Source organism: Tetrao urogallus (assembly GCF_951394365.1).
Source record: "Tetrao urogallus genome assembly, chromosome: 4".
NCBI classification, from domain to species: domain Eukaryota; kingdom Metazoa; phylum Chordata; class Aves; order Galliformes; family Phasianidae; genus Tetrao; species Tetrao urogallus.
The window spans coordinates 37,300,010-37,306,263 of record NC_136817.1 but is presented as its reverse complement, the minus strand read 5'-3'; positions in this window follow the sequence as shown (position 1 = coordinate 37,306,263).

Below are 6,254 nucleotides of genomic sequence, written 5' to 3'. Positions count from 1 at the left end.
TAAGCTGAGTCCAACTCGGTGGCACCATCAGATAATGCATGCACATGATGTCACGGTGCCTCCCGATTTTATGGGCCTTTCTTAGCTGAGAAAACACCCAGAGGAGAGGGAGCAGGAGCTCATGACACCATGTGCTGCCCCAGGTTAAGCAGGCTGGAGCTTTTGGTTGAGGGATAAAGAAAATAAAAGTCATTTTCCAAAGCAGGAGGCCAAAAGCTGCTCTGTGAAAGCCCAAGAAAAGGTGTGTGTGTGTATCCCCCTTGGAATAACAGGACTGGAGATAGCACCTGCAGCTGCTCAGCAACCTGCCTCTAGGCAAAAGCAAGCATGACAATACCTTGGGTTTACTCTTCCAAGACCACACCAACATGCCCAATGTGTGTGCACGGTCACCCATGTGCTACAGGGGTCTCCATCAGACAATTGGTGAGCAGCCTTCCTGCATGCGGTGCTGAAAGCTGCCCTCACTGATGTGCTCCCCTTCTCACTGAGCCTCGAGGGTCTCTGCCCTGGGATCGCTCCTCCTGGGGGATTTGTGTGAAGAGAAAGAGAACACAGCATTAAACTCCCACAGAAAGATGGGTCCCAGCACCACAGCGTTAGCTTTAACAAATCCATCGGCTTTTGTTTCTGCAACCGGCAGAGATTTTTAGGCTTTTGTTGTCGCTTTATAGCAATGCCATTGTTTTCGAGGGGATGTTTGCACCGAGTTGTTTGGAAAGATGCCCTATCACCGCGCTGAACAATTAGAGCTAGGTGTAAAGAGGGAGAAGCAAGAGAAAAAAAAATTAAATCTCTTTATTATGGTGCATAAACCTTCAGTGCTGGGGAGCTGGGCAGCTGCAAGGGAAGAAAAATGCATTCAAAAATATAATGCTAGTGTGAATAATCCTTTCTCGAATGCTGCTCGCAGACTGCTCCAGCTTTGTCAGGTGAACTTGAACTGGGCCATCAGATTTGCTGCCGTTCCCATTGCACACTGTCTATCACCCCGGGGCATTCACCATCTTGACTGTTGTTAAAAGGGAGCAAAACAATCCATCATTGAGCCCGGGAGTCACTCGCTCATAGAAAAGTAAAATCGGCATGTGACGGTACACTCAGCCCCAGTGTCTCGCAGATTAAAGTGATACATGGAAGTTCACGTGTTACCGGGAAGATTAAGCCAGTTATCTTGTTCCGCAGCCAATAAAGGGCTGCCTTGTCTGCGGTGGGGGGTGTGCTGCCTTTAACCAAGTGACAGAAACCATGCAAACGTGGCTTCATGCTACCACAAAAAAAGGACTCTGGATTGCCACAGAGAAACAAAGGTGGTCAGAGAGACTTTGGGAATGAGTCGGTGGCAGAAATGTTGGGTTAAAGTCTTTTCCTTCTCTGCAGAGGTGATTAGGAGCAAAAGAAACCCTCCCAGACAATCCCTGCAGAACAAAGTGTCCGCATGCACTGCCCACAGGCAGCCCCGCGACCCCGAGAAGCAGCGCCTTTTTCCAGTCTGCTGCTTGCTTGACCAAAAAAAATGTATTTAGATACGCTTTTGGATGAATGCATACATGGGGAATTTTAATATTTGGAATACTTCCCAACATAGTAGTATTAGCATTTAGCAGCTGGTTTCTTTTGTTGTTTGATGTAAGACACTTTCCCATCCCAGCTAAATTTACGGCTACTGACAGATTTCTGAATGAGCAGCTTGAAAAAGTTGGCGTTGAGCGTCAGCTTGCCCTGTTCCCAGCAGCACTAGCACTGCAGTGCTTGGCCTGGTTGCTCTGTCAGTCCCCAGCACAGGTCAGTACTCTTCACCCTTTGGGTGAGAGCTTAGAGCTTCCAACCAGCAACAGCTCTGTTTCGCTATTTCCTCTGCTTTCCAAAGAAAGCCATTTGGACCAGCCAACCAACATTCTTGTTTTTTGAGACATTCAGACTTTTGTATTAACTAAGTTGCTTTATAGGGTGGATTTGTTATCACTAAGTATCATTAAGGACCAGTTCTGTGGTCTCTGCAGAATGAGAGAAGCTCATTGGAGAGGAACAGTGAAATATCCTTGCCAGCAGCAGGACGTGAGGCCTGAAGGGCCGTCCATGCCTCCAGTGAAAGCAGCAGGCCAAACCCGAATATCCCACTGCTGATAGTGCAATGGCCATGTGCTAATGCACTCCTCCCTTGCTTTGGGAAGACAACGGTTCAGGAAGTTCTTCCACCTGCACCTCTGCAGGTCCCCCTGCTGCCACCGCTGCCTGCACCACACCTCTGGGAACACCGACTTCCCCCTGCCCTATTCTCGCTTTTCCTTCTTTCCAATTAGAATTTCATCCCAGTACGTAACAACAACAAAATCAAACTTCCACGACAGCAAGTGCTAACGACCCAGCTGCTGCTGGATGCTGCTGAGCATCCCCCCTCCTAGCAGGATGGGGCACCTGGGGCTGTGCACCCAGCACCCCACTTCCTATTTTGCTTCCCGGGATGCCACCACCAGCACCTACTGGTGCATGGGGGCCTTCTGAGGCCTGAGCTGCTGTGCCGGGCAGGGGAAGCATGAGCTGCCGCCAGCGCAGCTCAGGCCATCACATTAATAGGGGTTGATTTGCAAACGGCGTCGCTCCCCCTGGCCCCCCTCTGCCCGACTCCCGCTTCTCCGCTCAATGGCACAGATGCTGCTTTGTGCTGCCCAGGACCAAGCGGCTATTAGCAGCAAATCCAGCGAGGGAAATTAATGAAGGCGACTACTAATAAAAGGCAGCTCAGGACAGCCGTACAACTTGCTCCAAGCAGTAATTAACTTTTTAAAACTCGCGAAGGTAAATATGCCATCGGCTTTGGTCCGGTCGCTCTCCCTTTCAATAAAAGCAGGGGGAGGGAGATGCTGGGGAGGCCACCGACACCATCCTGCTGCCGGTCCCGCTGCTCAGAACTGAGAGCCCGTTTTCCTCAGAGCAGCTTTTCAGGCACCACAGCAGCGTGCTGAGCTCGGCACAAGTGGTGAGCGAAAGCACTGCTGGGAGCTGCCGGCTGCCAGAGCAGCCTGGGACCAGAGCGTCTTTCCCCATGCACACACACAAACACCCTTTCATAGATAAACCTGTCCTACACATATTTTGCAGTGTGCTGCCCTTAAAGTGCCCATTTCATTTCTCTAAGTTACATACGTATCTTCACACGGAAATAAAAGATGTCCCAATTTAATAGCCCCAGTAATTGTCCCTTTCAGTTTGTCATAGAATCATAGGCTCATAGAATGGCATGGGTGGGAGGGGACCTCAGATCCCATTAAGTTCCAACCCCTGCCATGGCTGGTTGCCCACCACCAGCTCAGGCTGTCCATGGGTCCTGAGCGCCTTCAGGGATGGGGAACCCACAGCTTCTTTGGGCAGCTGTGCCAGCACCTTACCACCTTCCGAGTACAGAATTTCTTCCTAACATTTAGCCTAAATCTCCCCTCTCTTAGTTTAAAGTCATTCCCCCTTGTCATATCATGATCATGTGAAGGTCAGCTCTTCTTCTATTTGTAAGCTCTCTTCAAGTGCTGGAAACCCTTTAAGTACTGGAAAAGCCTTCTCTTCTCCAAGCTGAACAAGCCCAACTCCCTCAGCCTTTCTTCACAGGAAAGGTGCTCCAGTCCTCTGATCATCTCTGTGGCCCTCCTCCAATTAAAAATTGTTACGCAAGAGCTAACGTATCCAGTGCTAAAAACCAGCCAGTGTATGTTTAATTACTCAATGTACTGTACATTTAATTAACAAAGCCATCAGAGCACACCATGGGATGCCCCTCAGTAGGTGAACCCTCACCTGCTGCTCCCCACCCAACAGCACTGCTTCTCTGCCACCATAAAACCAAAGTATCTCTGTGGCAATGAAATCATCACAAGATCAGCCCCGATAAAAGGAAATGTACGGCCTGGGTGTGCATCCCACAGGTGTGGGAGAAGAAGGGCCACAAGGCCAGGCTGCAGGGCACAGGTGGTGTGCTGTGAGTCCATGTAAGGTGACAGCAGAACCATGGCACAGCCTTGGGCATGGGGACAGACCTCCATACACCTTCTGGGAGACTCCCAGCCATGGGGTTCATACCGTGGACAGAGAGCAGCCCCCCTGGCAGCAGGATAAGCCAGGCCCCCACTCCCAGTCCACATCAATGGGGACAAACCATTACAGGGGGTCCTTCCCAGCACCCCCAGGCCGCCCCGCTGGAAGGCCGCCTCCTGTCCCATCCCTTCTGGCCCACAGCAGGTCTGGGGACACAGCTCTGTGCCCTGGCCACATCAAAGCGCTGATTATGCAAATGTGCCCACTCTTCTTTTTTTTCTTTTTTTTTTTTTTTCCTCCAGGAATTATTTATCACACAATAACTCCCCTGCCAGGGGGGAAACAATAGCAGGGGCTGATAGCCGCGCTTGCCCGAGGCTGCGGGGCAGGGGGTGCGTTTTATTGGGCTAACCTAATTTCACTAATTCTCTTTTCACACGTTGGGCCTTTTTTTTCCCTTTTTCCCCCTTCGGGGATGTTGCTCTCAAGGCTGGGTTTCACGCTCCCAGGGCCCATTGTTATTGAATTAACGCGTCTGGGAGCCTTCACTGGTTCCTAATGATTTCCAGGTGTTTGTGCCCAGAAGCCACCCGGCCACTGCTGGGTGCGTACGATGGTGCTGAAAGGCCTGTGAGCACACCAGACGTACCCAGGTCTCATCTGGGATCCAGGAATCGATGTGGAGGGGGGAGGGTGCCCAGCACTGAGAGGAGCTGATGGAGTGGGTAGAGATGGGAGAAATGAGGCAGGGAAATGGGCTCTGTGCAGCAGCCTTGGTAGGGTGCCAAAGTGCTACTCCATTACCCAAATCAGGTTGGACGTTAGGAAAAATTTCTTCTCTGAGGTGCTGAATGGCTGCCCAGGGAGGTGGTGGAGTCACCGTGCCGGTAGGTGTTCAAGAGCTATGCGGATGTGGCACTGAGGGACATGGGCACAGTGGGGATGAGTGATGGATGAGATGATCTGAGAGGTCATTTCCAACCTTAATGACTCTGAAATGCCTTACATGGGACACCGCATTCCCCCTGCAGCCAGCTCTAGCAGGGTCCCTGCACTAGGCGACGAGGTAATACGTCCCACACCCATCTCCCCCAGAATCTGCTCACCCAAACAGCAACCACCTCATTCTCCTGGGGCTGCATAGTTCATCCTTCTGCTTTATTTCTAAAGAAGCAAAACAGCATCTCAGCAACAGAAAGGCACATCAACCTCCTGGAAGACACTCCAGCTCTGGTGTTTCCAAGCACCACAAGAGCACAACTGAACCACCCACACCGTATTGCCTGCGTGGCACTGGGGCTCACCCCACCACAGCCCCCAGGCCAAGCTGCAGTGGGGCCGAGGACGTTTGTCACCCCAACAGATGGCGCGTAAGCCGTGAAAAAGAGCAACCCAAGTGATGAAAATTATGAAAATTAGATATTTTATTTATTTTTATGAGGAGAACAATCCCTTTGCTCTTCAGCCGTAAATACATACTAGAATAGACTCTGTAAATTATACAAAAAAATACATCTTTTCCATGAAATCTTTCTTTATAATAAATAAATGTGAACACGTGTGTGGCAGATCGCTGTAATGTCCCGTGTCTGTTTGGGTTTTCAGTCCGTTGATTTATTTTTAATCTCCTGAAAGAAGGGGGGAGTTCCTCGTCCCCTAAAGGTCGAAATAAATAATGCATGAGGCGCTCCTCCCTCCCACCCACCCCTTCCTTCCCTCTACAGTTTTTCCTTTTGATAGAGAGTTCAGCCTAAATTTCCACGCTTGCATTCAGCCCTGACAAAGCCTACAAATTATACAATGACTTCTAACCTGGACCCCTAACAACACAACTTTTTTTTTTTACTTTTTTTTTTTTTTTTTAAACTTTTTTTTTTCTCCGCTCCCCCCTCGTAAATCACGGAGACAGCTGCGGAGCGGCGAGGGGCAGAGCCGGGCAAAGTGCACGTCGGAGGAGCGAGGGCCGCCCGGGCCGCATTAGAGGCAGCGGTGGGGCGGCGGCGGAGGGGCGAAGCGGCCCCGCGGGGGCGGCCAGTGCTCGGCGTCCGAGGCGGAGCCGGCGGGGCTGCCGGGCGATAAAGTGCAGGCGTAGGGTGAAGCGGAGGGCGCGGGGCTGGCGCCGCCGCTCCACGACGAGGCGGGCGAGGGGCTGCCCTCGGCGGCCGTCCCGGGCGCGTTCTCGGCGGCTCCCCCCAGGCGGGCGGCCCCCGGCCAGGCGCAGCGTCTCG